Genomic DNA, 15,273 nt, shown 5'->3' with positions numbered 1-15,273 from the left:
CTCCCTGTATAAAAGAAATGTAATTCACATGTATAATTTAAAAATGAATACTCTATGTTATGAAGGTGACATAAAAGGGAAGTGATGATATTTCAGTATGTGAATGCATTTCAGGGCCACACTAGAAGACATGATAAAGTAGTAAGATGCTTGCAGCTAGAGGTAGAATCACCTTGTAAAGACTGATATGGATTATTATATTAGTGACAAATTTCACAAGTGGAACTCTTACAAGGGACACGATGTTCCGAAATGGTAAACAAGTCTTGGTAAAGCACCAGGTAAAAAAAGAGATTTTTCCTTCTATTTATAGAATAGTCACATTCTAGAAATTAAATGTTTTTAAAATGGTTCCAATACACTGTTTATATGTAAAATGGTTTGGATTCTTGAGTTAGATATGTATCTATATATTTATATAAGCATAATATATAATATTAATGTAATAATTATATAAATTTATGTATTGGTTGGTCCTATTTGAATGTCCATGAGACTTCTGAAAATTATAAGGCCGAGGGCAATTCTTTGCATAGGACTATACTGGCTTCCTCCTACTAAACATCCACAGCATGCTCCATTGCTGTGAATAATATTCCCCCACAAATTTAAAGAATACTCCCTAGCGAACTGTACTGTCCTTATTGAGAACCACTACTGGAAAGGATGCCGAAGCTACATGCCAGCTGAGACTTTTCTGCCTCTTAAGACAGAGACACCAAATTCACACTTCCTAGAAGTTCTTGTACTCCAAGGGTTGATGAGAATTTCCAGGTGTGGGTGGGGGGTTGGTGCTTACTTTTTCAGGTCACCTCTGGCTCTAAAGAACGGTTTCTGCTGAATTAGTCCACTTTGCAGGTCATCATTCTGTCCCTTGGCACCATCTCTGTTCCATACATTTTCAACCTGGCAATGAAATGTCACGATGTTCTTTAGTTTCTGGAAGAGACTGTCACCCCCCACTTCCTAGAATGCATTTGTTTTTAAGATAGATTTGACTGAAGTTTTGGTAAACAACATTGCCAAGACATAAACAACTTTTAATCAACATTCACATTAGAACTACTGTTTTAAAAAGTTAAACATCTACCCCTCGATGCTTTCTCGTCTTTCTGCTTTTACCAATCTTTAATTTACGAATAATTTCTAATACAGAGCCATATGGTGTGTAAGTGTGTGTGTTTGTGTGTGTGTCTGCATACTCATACCCTCATTTTCTAACACATTTACTCACACTGGTATTTTCTGATGCTCATGAGTAAGAATATCTACCTTCCTGATATTCCCATTAACAGGAGGATTATGTTCAAATCTGCATTTTCATTTGACTCACTGAACAAAGCTGCCAGTTTCCAGAAAGGTGTCCTTCAATTTGAATGCCTTAAGGTCAGGCAGACCTTGCAAGTGTGTTCAGCTCTAGTGTCCATAACTCAATAGGGCACAATGGTTACTGCGGGGAAGAAAAGGGGAACACTGCGTTAACATCCAGAGGTATCAAAACAAAACTGATTTGAAAGTCTTCATTCAACACCAATTTATGTCCCTTGTGCTCTAACTTTTGTTTCCTACACATATAAATATAACACTGACTATGGCTGCCATTAATAGCAAAAGTTCAGGACACTGGAGAGAACTCTGGCCAGAAGATAAGGAGTCTAGGCCCAATTTAAAAGGGCCTTGAAGCCCGGGGTGCACTCGGGAACACCTTCTTGGACTTGTGCCTCTGGGAATCACTGGGTTAATGGACTGAGGGCAAAGTCCTTTCCAGCTTGCAGAGTCTTAGGAGAATTTATGAAATGTGGGAGTAGTAGTCTGTGAGTAGGTCATGTTATTTTCCAATTCCACCCTGAGAAATAAGTTATAATAACAGTTTATATAGGCTACACCTGTCATCTTAAATGTATTATAGCATCTTTTCAGCTGAAATGCCTCCTGAAATAATAAGAAGTAATTTCAATGTGATACAGGAAAAATGAACCTGAAAAATTGACCTTCAATTTCTAATTTAGAGATGGCTCTCAAGAGCCTTCTTGAAGTGATCTTATCATCTGTAGGTGGACTCCAGGTAGCTATGGGCATTATATCATCCAACTATTGGGAAAAGAAAGGTCTTTAGCTGCATTTGGTATCACTCAGTATGCTGTCACCACAGTTATCAGGCTTAGATCCACAGAGATCATGCGTAGATCCCTCTACCGGCTAGCATCAGAATCAAGACAAATACCCACTTACGAGTATCCTTGGTGTCCTTATCTCTGTGTTTAGGTTTAAATCCTGCATAATAAAAGACCAGAAAACAAAGGAATAAAGCCTCACAAGTCGTTTTTATCCTGTATCCAGGGTTAGGCAACCTGAAAGCACAGTGAGACCGAACAGGTCAGTGGAACACGTTTGCTCTTTGTGGGAACTGGTATCCAGGGACCCCAGAGATGCACTTTAACTGGACGGTGGGAGGTCGGGGGCAGCAGGGGAGCAGAACTGTAAGAACTGAGGCTGGAGAAATAGGTCAAGATCAGAAACTGGAGCACCAGGAATGCCAGGCTAAGTACGTGGTGAGCCATTGGGAGTTTTTGAACTTGGAGTATTTATAACTAAAACTGTTTTAGAAAAATTTAATTTGGAATGTATGTTAGCAATAGATGGACATCTCACACTTATAATATTCTCAGAATGACTGGCTAACTCTGCATTTTGACGGTGTAGCTGCTCTTTAATTATGCTTAATTGTATAGGGTTATATTTTAACTTGTGTAGTTGTTCCATAAAGGACCGGAGGAACATGTGGTTGAAAGGCTACCATAGTAATTGAAGCTCGATCATCAACATGCCACTGAGGGCAATTTTTTAAGCTTGCCTGCTAAAATCTGTAAAATTCCAAACTACTTACCAGTTTAATTGTACTCAACCTATTTTCAAAAACGATGCAAGTTAGCTTAAATTGGAATATTGCTTTAGCAAAATAACAAAACTATGATTTCTTTCTAAGCATTACTTACATGAAATCTCCCTGTACTACTGACTCAAGGGACATATCCATGATGTTCAAATACCAGAGCCATAGGGGAAAAAATCAATCTTTTATTTGCTAGATAAGAATTAGGTCAAAGAAAACATGCTTTATATTTTAGTTCAGTTCAGATTTCTTTTTAAAAAACTGGGAATCAAAACCATTTGTGACATATCGGGGACAAGCACACATACGCAAACAATGATTTTATTATCCTGCATCATTTCCCCAGGAATAGTCACCGAACACATTACGTATCTCGAAAAGGATGAAGCTATTCAGAATCGATCTCTTTAGGCTAATATGAATTGGCATAGTATGTCAGCACAAATCCTATCATTTCGGGAAATCTCAAGATAATAAAATAATTTAACTGTATGTTCTATAAAATTTACAATGCCATTTCCTCAATCTTCGAGCATTGCCATGCTCCTTTTAAGCTTTTGTCTCCACATGGCTCCTTCTTCAGCTCTCATTTTCTCTTCCTTTCCATCCATCCCTTTCTCTCTCTTTGCAATCTTTTTAGTCTTTCTGTCTTCGAAATGAGATTGGAGGAGCAGCCAGAAGAAAATACATGGTTCATTTTCTTCTAAATATACTCAAATTTCTATTTAAAATAATAGCTTCCTTCTATAATTGTTTTAGAAGCAGTAAGCTGACTTACAAACCACAGCTAATAACAAAAGCAACTCAATTTAGTTTTTTCTAGTAACTGCCTGAGGCACTGGCTAATGGTGAGAGAAAGCTACAAAAAACATTCCAAAGTGGGGAAAACAGCTACCATTAAATAGCTTTTGTTAAACCAGTGTTTTAAAAGGCATATGCTACAATTATAAGTGGGTTAAGGTTGGCAAGACTTTATAAGAGAAGGAATGGGAAAGAAAGGTCATTCCTCCTTAGCATCCTCACACCCTACACAGGAAGGAGTGCTGATCTGACTTGACCAAAGCTAAGAACACTGGGCTCTAGTCACTGTGGGCAAAGCTTTCGAAGGAATTAAGCCTTTCTCAATGTTCGTGATCTCATAGACTCTTTCTAGAACACATAAAAATACTGATAACACCAAGAAAGAAAACCAGGCTTCCTTGGTAGAACTGGGGCTCCTTCCAGGAAGGTTGACATCTTTTAAATTTTGTAACATGTAAATGTATGACCAATATGGTTCTAAAATATTTCTACAAACTCTTTGCTACTACTTTCCTTAAGAGATGGTCCTTAGTTCACCTCTCCTTAACTGTGGTCTGTGATTCACTTTTATCAATTAAGATATGACAGAAGGGAGGTCATTTCCAATGTTAGGCTGTGACCAGCCTATAGCTTCTTTCTTGGGCACTCTTTCTTTTTGAATAATTCACTGTGGAAAAAGCCAGATGTTATATTGTGTAAGACAATAGAGAGGCTCACATGGAGTCAACTGAAGCTGCCAGAAAGAGCATGGAAGCAGCTTCTCCAATTCTTTCAAATAATTGTAGCCCTGGTCAACAACCTGACTGCAACCTAGTAAGGAACCCTGAGTGGAAACTGGCCAATCCCTCCCGGATTCCTGACCTTGAGAAACTTTTAGAAAATAAATGTTTGTTGTTTAAGCTGCTCTTGGAGAAATTTGTTATACAGCAATAGATGACTAACATAATTATCATTTTAAAAATATAAATAAGCTAATTAGGAAGTGAGAAGTTGTGGTGCATGTGCCTGTATGCACTCTCTTTAGTGTCACTTGCTTCTCCTGTGCTTGAGTGATAGCACAGCTTAGAACTACTCCCAAAGGAAAAATGATATGACCATTTCTTCTTTCTCAGTTCCCTTTCTACTCTCTCTCAGCATTTGAACAATACAGGGGGAGTGCTCCGAGTTTGATTTCCCTGTCCCAGCCAAGTCATTTCTTGATTGCGCTCCACTTTGGTTGAGCTTATCTGCACAGAGGGTTATTTGGCAAAAGGATTCCTTTTCTGGATCTGAAAAGACCTGATGATATTTTAGTTTTGTTTTTTCCTTTTATGAATTTGAAAATAAGTTTGTTTTTATTACTGTTCTTTATCTTGCACCCTTCCCAGTGTTCTTCCTACTAATATCTCATCTCAACTGGAGAGGGAAGTAGATTAAACGGGCTTCTAAATCAAAGTAGAAGCTGTGGCCATCAGCACATGCCACTCAGATCTCCTGCTGCAGGGAGAATGGGAACAGATAGCACCAGTGGCTGTGTTCTGGATCCATCATTAAACCCACGCTTCTCAAGGCTGCTCTTAATGGGAGTCAGGGAGAGCACGGTGCGGATGCTAAAGCAGGCCTGCTTCTGTAAAATTGGGGGTCTTTTTCACAGGGGATTCCTCTGACAGGTGACTATGTCTCAAGAACCTCCCATTGGCCTACCCAAAATTTTCCTCAAACTGTCTGAGTCAGACACTCTGTCTTTCCAATCCTCCTTCCGGAAGAGATTTCTTCTTCCTAAGGGTAACACACCTGCAGATCTCTGTACCTCCTTCCATTCCCTCCACCCTTTCCCCCTTACACAGGCTTTTCCCAGTAACAATCTTGCACACATAATCTTGGAATCTGCTTCTAAGAGAACCCAACTAATGCATGCTCCTTTCATTCTCACACATTCAGGAGGCTGCTTAAGAAAAGGAGCTTCCCACTGTGCCAAAAGCTATGTCCCTTGAATTAAGTGTCATGGTTCGGGGCCCAATAACCTAGACCTGATCTCAGCCAAAATGCCACGAGGCGATAAGGGGACCAATAACCTAAATAGTGATTAAGTGTTAATTTGCCTTATTTTGTTCTCTGTGCATATATCTTGATCACGATTTTCACTGCAAAAAGTCTCTGACCAAGATTATAATGTACTTAAATGGCTGGATTCCTACTCATTCTCCTTTTTTTTTTTTTTCCTTAGTAACAGACTCATTACACACCAGGGCAGGAATACACTCAGCCAAAAGTACAATTACACTTTTTTGGTCTGCCTTGTGGGTATATTAGCCAATGTGGTTGTAGGGGAGGAGAAATATCTTTTCCTCTCTCCATTCTATATTCATGGCTAAGGCCCCTATACTAAAAGACAGACCAGTAAGAGAAAGGCACACAAATTTACTTAAGGTAAGTTTGACATCACATGGAAGATTCAGAAGGCAATGAAGACCTGAAGAATTGGTAAATTTGTGTATTTTTTTACTAGGTTTGATAAAGAAGTAGACAGCTATGCAAACGTTGTAGATTTTAGAAAGTATGATCGGACAGTAATAAACTGGGGAGAACTCAGCAAGGCCCGTTTACTCAGATTCTTCCCTGGGACCCTGTGTCTTTTGCGATGAGGATGTTCCTTTACTCTGCCTATCAGGAAGTCACCTCTGGCCTGAGGGTCTTATGACCTGCTTGGAGAAACATCAGAAAATCTTTCCTAGGTTTTATTACATGCTTCAGGGGAAAAGGCTACAGGGAAGGAGAGAGCGAACTTCTTGCTTCTGCTGCTTTCTCAAATGTCTCATTACGGGGTGGCTTGTCCTGAACCCCATCATTGTGCAAGGAGAAATCACTACTTTAAGGAAACTTTCATTGGGAGTGTCGAGGCAGCTGGGACACAAGGGACACTTTGGCCATTTATCCCTTCTCTTTCTTTTCTGTCTCTAATGACAATATGACAGCTAGAGTTTGAGAGGACTTCTTCCGAACATGATTTGATTTTAAGAATATATTTAATACTTGAAATATGGGGAAGCCTTCCTTTGTGTGAAAGTAAATTTCTATCTTGTTAAAGATGCAATTATTTGGGGTCACTGTTACTATCAGTAAAACTTAATCCTAACTGGTAGATTGACTCATTCATTAACCTCTGATCAATGACCATCTCTCATTGCCAACTTCTTAATAGCACCCTATTGACCCTAATGGTTGGTGTAGTTAAAGGCACCCATTTTCAAAATAACTTACAGTTTACAAGCAAAACTAATACAGAAAAAAATTGACATTTTGAAAAGCTACCTTAGAAAATGGTTAGTCTTATAAAAGATTTTATGTCCCAAAAAGTATTTGCTTTAGCACTTTATTAAGTAAATTTTACTGTATCTCAAAATTTATTCATATATCATTTATTTCATGATAGATACTGTTGTTAGGGAAAGAAGCAGGAAGCCTATTAGAAAAACTTAACACTAAATTGCGTAAAGTTTTTCACATTGAAGAAGAATGAGAAAAGAAGACATAGGCTCTGCTAATGATAGGCCTTGTGCAAGGCTGTTATCTCCACAATGTGCGCTCTGTTCATTTCTCATCTTGATCTATAGTAGTTTGGTAGATTCTGCTTACCATATTACTTGCATACCTGTAACAGAGCCTGCTAGTTACCTACCAAGATCTTTTGTCCCTTTTCCTGTTTGTTCATGGTAATAGAGTTAAAGCTTATTTATGGCAATCCAGGTAAAGACAATACTTTACACCTTTCTTGCAGCTAGGTTTGGACCTGCAATTAATTTACTAGCTTCATCTGTTTAGAAGAGAACAGTTTTTGCTAAACTTCCTTCTATTTTCTGGAAACTGAAAGAGAATGATCCCAGGGCCACATCTGGCATCAACCATATAGAAGAGGGCAAAGTGGAAGGGGATGTGGAAGCTTCTTTAACAACTTTGCAGGTATGGTATATCTTTGCATTTGTTTAAGCATTAATAATTTCCTTCAATAATGTGTTGTAGCTGTCAGTGTTGAGAACATTTTTCTTAGTTTTTTTCCTAAGAATCATTTTTAAATTTAACATTTTTATTGCTTATTACTAGTATATAGAAATACTTCTGATGTATATATATCAAACTTGCATCTAGCAGCTTTGATAAATTCACTTACTAATTCTAATAGTTTATCTGTAGTGTCCTCAGTTTTTTAAATACATTATCAGTTTGCCCTGAATCATATCGTTTTCTTCCTTTCCAGCCCCGGCACAGGTTATTTTTTGATCTTGTCTTATTACAGTTAATAAGACTTTTTGTACAATAATAAATAGAAGTGGTGTGAAGAAGTCTTTCTCATATTCTTAATCAGAAATCCAAATTCTGATTAAGTAGGTCTGTAGTGGGACCTGAAATTCTACATTTATTTCTTTTTAAATATGTATTATGTATGTATTTAGAGATAGAGTCTCGCTCTGTCACCCAAGCTGGAGTGCAGTGGTGAGATCTCAGCTCACTACAACCTCCACCTTCTGGGCTTAAGCAATTTTCCTGACTCAACCTCCCGAGTAGCTGGGATTACAGGCATGTGCCACCACTCCCAGCTAATTTTTTGGTATTTTTTTGTAGAGATGGGGTTTTCCCTTGTTGGCCAGACTGGCCTTGAATTCTCTGAACTGGCCTCAAGTGATCTACCCGCTTCAGCCTCCCAAAGTGCTGATATTACAGGCATGAGCCACTGCTCCCAGCTAAAAGTCTACATTCCTAACAACCTTCCAGGTGATGCCGTGTTATCGATATACAAACCTTATTTTAAGTAGCAAAGGTGTGGTGAATATCCTTGTCTGATTCTCAGTACTGGGGATGGATCATTCAATATTTCTGCCATACACATGGTTTGTGCTAGAGGTTTTTTGCTTGTTTGATTTTGTGGATATCATGTATCAGATTAGGACATTTTTTTGTTTGTTTCTAGTTGATTTGTTAAAATTATTGAATATTACAGTTTATCAAATTATTGGCTACTTTTAATAAAATTCTCATTTTTTGTAGTATTCTGTTAATGTGGTGAATTACACTGATTTTGAAACTTGAATCAACCTTGCATTCCTGAGATCAGTTCAACTAGGGTATGATATAATATTCTGTTTATGTGTTGTTAGATTCAATTTGCTAATATGCTATTTAAGATTTTTATGTCTATGTTCATCAGTAAAATTGGAAGGTAATTTTCATTTCTTTTAATATCCCTTTCAGATTGTGGTGTTATGATTACAATGACCTCATAATTTAATTTGGGAAATGGTCCCTTTATTTTTATGTTCTGAAAGGATTTGTGTAAGAATGGTTTATTTCTTCCTTAACTGAAAGAATTTACTGTTAAAGCATGTAGGCCTGGAATTTTATTTTATTTTTTTACAAGTTTTTAGTAGGGGATTTAATTGGATAAAGTATTTTTAGTTTGTTTCATTACCTCTTGTGTCAATTTTGGTAAACTTTGTTTTCCTAAGAAATTTTTCTTTTATTTAAATTTCCAAATTTATTGTCACAAAGTTATTTGTAATATTTTCTTATGATCTGAAGAAGTTGTCAGGACATCTCTTTTTCATTCCTGTGATTTAGAATCTGTACCTTATCTTTTTCTTGATAAGCCTTGCCAGATATTAATAAATTTCACAGCTTCTTAAAGTAATTGATTTGGTTTATCATTCATTGTCTCCATTTATTTGTTTTCTATTGTATTCATTTATGGACTGTCTTTCTTTTCTTCCTTTTTTTTTTCTTTGGGTTTCTTTTGCTGTACTTATCCAACTTTTTGAGACAGTATCTAGATTATCAAATTTTTAGTCTTTCTACTCTTCAAATATAATGCATTTAAAACTACAAATATCCGTCTCCCAGTTAAGCTACATCTTAAGAATTCTGATGTCTATTTTTATTATTATACATTAAAAATATTTTCTGTTATCTACTGAGAATGCTTCTTGATACTTTAGTCAATTACTATTTCTAATTTTTCTAATCTTCAACATTTGGGGATTTTTAGACTAACATTTTTCTATCACTTTCAAGATTAATTCTGCTATGATCAGAAATACTCTGATTGACTTTTTATTCTTTGAAAGATTTAGGGATTGGTTTTATGCCTAGCATATTTTTTGACAAATGACTCATATACATATTTACTTCCCTTCTATCACCACATTTTGTGCTATTGTCGTCATGATTTTGAATTCTGTATGTATTTTAAGTTTCATAAAAACACTATTGTGTTTTTGTTCAGTCAATATTTATTAAATTTTTCCCATACCTTTATCTTGTTTCTTCATTAATTCCTGCAGTTTTATGTCTTTGTCTAGAGTAACTTTTCATCTCCCTGAAATCTTATTTATTTATTTAAATTCAGGTCTTCTGGCAATGAACTTGTCAGGTTTGTCTGGAAATGTCTGTTTTTAACTGGAACTGTTGAAAGATCATCTTCAAGTGTATGTTATTTTAGGTTGTCACCTATTTTTGAACTCTTTAAAATTGTCATTCTATTGCCAACTGGCTTCTACCACTTTTATGAGAAATTAGCTGTATTTCTTGTTGCTTCTTTGAAGATAATACATTTTATTCTCCTCTGGTTTTGTTCAATGTTTTGCTTTTCTTTTTTTTCTTTTTCCTTTTTTTTGTTTTTAGAAATTGTATGATTATGTATCCAGAGGTGGTTTGTTTGCATTTATGCTACTTGGTGTTCATGTTCATGTTTCCTCTTGAATTTTTGAGTTAATGTCGTTTATCAGTTTTAGAACTAATTTTTTTCATTATCTTTTAAATATCGTTTCTTCACATTTTCTCTTTCCTGCCCTCCTGAGACTTTAGCGGCACATATGTTAGATTATTTCACAGTTCCAATATGTCTCATGCTTTTTATAAATTTTCCATCATTTTTCATCTTTGTTTAAGCCTGAATATTTTCTACCATCATAATTTCAAAGTTACAAAACCATTCTTCTGTGTTTAGTCTGGGGTCAAACCCATCTACTAGTTTTTAAATTTTTTATGATATTTTGTGATTCTCTAATTTTCATTTGATTCCGTTTATGGATTTCAGTTCTCCACTGAAATATTTCATTTTGTCATATATTGTTTTTAACATGATAATCTGTTATTGTAAAGTGTATGTAAAATAACTCCTGGAAATTTTGGATAGTTTTTTTTTCCTCTTGACTCTGACATATCTGTAATTTTTTTCTGAATGACAGATGTCGTAAAAAAAAAAATTGAAGTGATTCTAGACGATACATTCACCTTATCCTCTGGTAGGCTGCCTGAGTTAAGATGATCATCTTAATCTAATCAAGAAATGAACCAACTGAATTGCAGTTTTATAGGTCTCTTCCACCTCTGGTTCTACCCTGTTTCCATGCCTGACCTGATTTCTAGGATTCTTCTTTGATAAGTCCTGAATTCTAGTTAACATATTCTCAGCACTGGAAGATTGGAATGAATTCAACTCCTTCACTGACTTTTGATTGATTTTGTTGCCTTTCACCTTACACAACATAAGGTTTGTCAAATGCATATCTGGGAGCTAAAACCTTTATCTTATGGATATAGAGAATCCAATGATAGATACTAGAGATTGGAAGGGGTGGGTGGAGATGTTGGGGGGAACAGGAGCAGTTGGTTATGGATATAAACATACAGTTAGATAGAAGAAGTAACTTCTAATGTTTAACAGCAGGCCTGGGTGACTATATTTAGCAAAAATAGTGTGTATATTTCAGAGTAACTAGGAGAGAGGACTGGAAATAATGCCAACATATAAAAATAATAAACATTCAAGGTGGTGGATACCCTGATGACCCTGACTTGATCATTACACATCCTTTGCATGTAACACTCAAATGTATCCCTGAAACATGTAAACTATTATATATCAATAAAAGGAATTTAAAAAAACCTGAATAATTGGGAACAAAATACTGTCAAATGCCGAGGGGGAATGTAAAAGTGTCTTGGACTCATTTCTCTGTGCGTTCTTTCTCTCAAGGATCTCTTCCTTTATGCTCCAGCCTCAACATTTTTAAAAGCAATTGTCAAATTTTAATAATATTTAGAAATCCAGACTCTATGTTGGAAAATAAAAAAGTGAGCGCTTTTAATTGCACAGTTAACCAGAAAAATGTGAAAGAACCTTATATTTCTTGTCTCTATAGAGATCTATTTCATGTTATCAAAATGAATATAATTGTATTAAAAAACAAATAGCATAGTCTAATTAATATTCAACACTAAACTTAATAAAATCTAATCTGCTTAGTTGATCCTACTTCTTAAGCTGGCATGACTAGAAACCAACTGGTCAGGCAATAACCAAAGTCAAAATGGAAAATAAACACACTTGGAGCACTTACTCTTTCGCATATGCAGTAGTCTGTGCTGAGATTTTCAAAATGGCTGATTTTGAGTCACTGACAGATAGCATTTTTAAAGTTGGTTGTTTTTATTAGCTGAAGAGTAAAGTTGGCATCCTGTTGAGATGAAGTTCAGTGAGGTTTATGGTTGTTCTTTCCATTTCTGGGCTCTTGTCCTATGAGATATTATCCATTTCAAAAAGTTGTGCTATTTCAGCAATTTCTTGTTCAACATTGACAGTTGCCATTTCACAAATATTAGAGAGATTGAAAAGACCTATAAGATCATTAAATCTATCCCCCTGGCACTGTAGGCGAAGCAAGTGAAGCAAAACTATTATTTTTCTTGTGGGTTATATTTGGTAGGGTTGTTTCTAGTAAAAATAATATTGAGTGGACTGGGTGAGGGTGCCTAGGTAAGTAAAAAGTTCCTGGCAGGAAGTTTTATTATTGCTTTTCTTTTTTTACCAGTTTGAACATTATTAATAATTGGGTGCCTATTTTATATCCCAAATGCATATTTTAAAACAAATTGTGGGTTCAATTTATACTGTTCATTTAAAGCTCACGTTCTGGCTAATTTTAGCATTGATTTGATAAGTTAGTTTTGAATGGATTTCCGCAACTGATAGTCTTGGAAATCATCATATCAGTATGTAAAGCAATAAAAAATATGTACACTGTATTATCTTTAATATAAGAATTTCATAGATGTTTGCATTTTTCTAAAGTTTAATGGTGGCAAAGGGTTCTGGTTTGTATTACAGTTAAATATTATTGAAGATCATGAAATTCATTCTGACACATTAACGTTCAACATGAAAATACAGTAAGGAAACATCCATGTACAATTATTCAAATATTAGGGTGTGTATTCATTATATTTAATTAAAACTAAAATTTAGAAATTTAAGTGTTTTATAAATATCTACTTTTTCACAAAGTACCCATGAATCCATTCTTTTGGTATAGAAAATCACCCGAAATATTAAATGCCATATTTAAATACAAGAAAGATTTCTTTATAACCATATATACAAAATACGTCTGATTTTTCTTGTTTTAAATACTATTTGATTAAATCCACCAAATGTATTTTTCTAGCATAAGCTTTACAATACAAATCGAGCCACACATAAATGAGAAACAATCCCTCAGGAAATATCGAAACATCACCTTTTACAAATAAATTACAAGAAAAAATAGCAAGAAAGTAAAGGAGACTACATATCAGCAATTACACTGTCATTAGTAGAAACTAGTTCTGAAAGGTTTGTCTTCTAAGAACTCCTGAAATGGGGTGAGGGGTGTGTGCAATTAAAGCTGTTTCTTTGCGTCCCTACTACATTATTTAATTTTTGCTTACTGTGTTTGGAAAGCACAAAGAATCAAACATTTTATGAAAATGCTTTATCAGCCTTCTAAACTATTGTAGAATAAATTGTGGTTCCCACTGTCACTTGCCTGGTGGTAGACATACCCTAAAATGTCTATACATTTCTGGTACAAAATAATTTAATATTATATCACTATACTCTCAAAGCACACTCAGAAAACAGGTACTGCAGGCAATCTCAACTCCAAAGACTACCTTACGATACAGTGTGAAGTTTGAAGTTAAGACTAGGCTGTGGCTGCTCATACTCCAGTACCAAAAATAAAATGCCATTTGCAAAATTCCACTCCTCTTATCCTGCTTTAACTGTATAACCCAGTGTTATCTGAATAATGGAACAGATATTCATTAGTACAAGCTAAGTTCTCCTGGCATATATAACAAATAATATGTATGAAGATTTCTATAAGTACAGAGTCTTTCTGTTGGAAGAGTAATTATGTAAATCCACATATGATATTTTGATATTAATACTTTATCTCTAAAGATTTTTAACAAGATTAGAGACTTTTTGGCAGGAGATTGACAGTTAATAGGTGAGCAGTAGGGTAAACCCATTAGGTCAAAGGAGGAAACCCTTGAGAAATAATTTTTTTTAAATCTGTTCTAATGAGGAGTTGCACACATGTTTTAATCTATGCAAGGTGGTTTCACTTGCTGTAATAACATTGGATCCATACTTCCACTTCCCGGGTCTTGTGAGAGATGCTCCTTCAGCTGATGTCAGGAGCATGGATTTTTTTCTCATAAGGTAAGCATCTTTCAACACTAAGTGTGATTATGTTTTAATGCTGTAGCACTTATTTTATATATATATATCATTGCTCCTAAATGCAAAATATCTCTTTTATATGATGCTCACCCTCCTCCCTCCCCAAATACAGTCTGTTTCAGAATGAAAAAAACTAGCAGTGCTGAATTTATTGAGAATTTGTATGCTGATTTTCAATGGATGCCCCCCTCTAAAGAACATTCAAATGTAAATTTGACCACACACCAATGTCACTCTCTGCCCCCTCATTCTCTGCTTACTGTGTGGGCATCCCTACTATAACTATATGCTAGAATCTTAAATCTTTAGGAAATTTGTAGCCCGTCTAATCTTATTCTCTCATTTAAAGAGAAACAAAATCCAGGAAGACTTAACTTGCCCAAGTTATGGTAGGTCGCAGTAAAGTTGCTACTAGGCACAAAGTGGTTTGGACTCCCGCCAGTGTTGTGTGACCTGTGGCATGTCTCTGTGCATGAGGGACGGTGCCTTCTCCAGTACTGGTACATCTTCTCCCAGCTAATTGTCAGGGATCACTCTTCCTGTCCTGGAGATGATGTGGACTTCTTGACCTTTGTATTGCTGCCCAATTGGCTCCTACACTGCCAACCTGCAAGAAATTCTAGATTTTCCTCTCTGAAAAATGAAAACATAAATTTAAAAATGAAAATATTTTAAAAGATGCAAATAAAATATAATTGCAGCAATAACAGCATAATCCTGGCAACTCGTTTTATACATTTAGGATACCACAATTTTGAATGTTAAAATGCTAAATTAGAAATAAAGAATCTAGTTTGCGGCTTCCTTCTAACCACCGTTTAAAGTTTTGGTAAATTTCTTAATCCCTCTGTTTCTCATTTGCCTTATCTGTAATTTAAGAGGATTGTACTGGGTGATTCTTAAGGTCCCTTCCAGCAAGAAATGTTTGTGATTCTTTACTATGCAAAGCAAAGTGGAGAACTGAGATAACCACATAACAGTATCAAAGAGTAAACAAGTCTCAATATTTTGCTTTTCTTACCCACATATTTTAGATAAA

At 35.5% G+C, this 15,273-nt stretch overlaps 1 long non-coding RNA gene across 1 annotated transcript; it reads left to right on the top strand.

Annotated features, from left to right (window-relative positions):
* Positions 1–6,558: 6,558 nt before the first annotated feature.
* On the top strand, positions 6,559–11,617 carry LOC116563546. Its single transcript, XR_004274446.1, has 3 exons — positions 6,559–6,739; positions 7,452–7,633; positions 10,973–11,617. It is a non-coding gene; the product is annotated as an uncharacterized LOC116563546 (long non-coding RNA).
* The last annotated feature ends 3,656 nt before the right edge of the window (positions 11,618–15,273 follow it).

Source organism: Sapajus apella, unplaced genomic scaffold, assembly GCF_009761245.1.
Source record: "Sapajus apella isolate SASKATOON/1434 unplaced genomic scaffold, GSC_monkey_1.0 scaffold35, whole genome shotgun sequence".
Taxonomy (NCBI): Eukaryota; Metazoa; Chordata; class Mammalia; order Primates; family Cebidae; genus Sapajus; species Sapajus apella.
The sequence above is the reverse complement of the archived record's forward strand: the minus strand, read 5'-3'. Positions and strand labels throughout refer to the sequence as shown.